The sequence below is a fragment of the Physeter macrocephalus genome, chromosome 21 (assembly GCF_002837175.3).
Source record: "Physeter macrocephalus isolate SW-GA chromosome 21, ASM283717v5, whole genome shotgun sequence".
NCBI classification, from domain to species: Eukaryota; Metazoa; Chordata; class Mammalia; order Artiodactyla; family Physeteridae; genus Physeter; species Physeter macrocephalus.
In genome coordinates, this window is record NC_041234.1 from 41,709,974 (window position 1) to 41,711,675 (window position 1,702).

Here is a 1,702-nt window from a genome sequence, read left to right on the forward strand (position 1 = left end):
CTTTTTATGGCTGAGTAATATTCCATTGTATATATGTGCCACATCTTCTTTATCCATTCATCTGTTGATGGACACTTAGGTTGCTTCCATGTCCTGGCTATTGTAAATAGAGCCTGCAATGAACATTGTGCACATGACTCTTTTTGAATTATGGTTTTCTCAGGGTATATGCCCAATAGTGGGATTGCTGGGTCATATGGTAATCTATTTATAGTTTTTAAAGGAGCCTCCATATTGTTCTCCATAGTGGCTGTATCAACTTACATTCCCACAAACAGTGCAAGAGGGTTCCCTTTTCTCCACACCCTCTCCAGCATTTATTGCTTGTAGATATTTTTATGATGGCCATTCTGATCAGTGAGAGGTGATACCTCATTGTAGTTTTGATTTGCATTTCTCTAATGATTAGTGATGTTGATTATCTTTTTATGGACTTGTTAGCAAGCTGTATATCTTCTTTGGAGAAATGTTTATTTAGGTCATCTGCCCAATTTTGGATTGCATTGTTTGGTTTTTTTTTTTTATATTGAGCTGCATGAACTGTTTATATATTTTGGATATTAATCCTTTCTTTGTTGATTCATTTGCAAATATTTTCTCCCATTCCGAGGGTTGTCTTTTTGTCTTGTTTGTAGTTTCCTTTACTTAGCAAAAGCTTTTATGATTCATTAGGTCCCATTTGTTTATGTTTGTCTTTATTTCCATTACCCTAGGAGGTGGATCAAAAAACATCTTGCTGGGGCTTCCCTGGTGGCGCGGTGGTTGGGAGTCTGCCTGCCGATGCAGGGGACGCGGGTTTGTGCCCCGGTCCGGGAGGATCCCGCATGCCGCGGAGCGGCTGGTCCTGTGAGCCATGGCCGCTGGTCCTGCGCGTCTGGAGCCTGTGCTCCGCAACGGGAGAGGCCGTGGCAGTGAGAGGCCCACGTACCACAAAAAACAAAAACAAAACAAAAAAAAAAACAAAAAACATCTTGCTGTTATTTATGTCAAAGAGTGTTCTTCCTAACTTTTCCTCTAAGATTTTATAGTGTCTAATCTCACATTTCGATCTCTAATCCATTTTGAGTTTATTTTTGTGTATGGTGTTAGGGAGTGTTCTAATTTCATTCTTTGACATGTAGCTGTCCAGTTTTCCCAGAACCGCTTATTGAAGAGATGGTCCTTTCTCCGTTTTATATCCTTGCCTGCTTTATCATAAATTACTTGATCATAGGTGCATGGATATATCTCTGGGCTTTCTGTCCTGTTCCATTGGTCTATATTTCTGTTTTTGTGACAGTACCATATTTTCTTGCTTACTGTAGCTTTGTAGTATACTCTGAAGTCAGGAAGCCTGATTCCTCCAGCTCCATTTTTCTTTCTCAATCTTGCTTTGGCTATTCAGGGTCTTTTCCGTTTCCATACAAATTGTGAAAAATTTTGTTCTAGTTCTGTGAAAAATGCCATTGGTAGTTTGATAGGGATTGCATTGAATGTGTAGATTTCTTTGGGTAGTATAGGCATTTTCACATTGTTGATTCTTCCAATCCAAGAACATGGTGTATCTCTCCATCTGTTTGTATTACCTTTAATTTCTTTCATCAGTGTCCTATAGGTTTCTGCATACAGGTCTTTTGTCTCCTTAGGTAGGTTTATTCCTAGGTATTTTATTCTTTTTGTTGCAATTGTAAATGTGTTTCCTTAATTTCCCTTTCAGATTTTT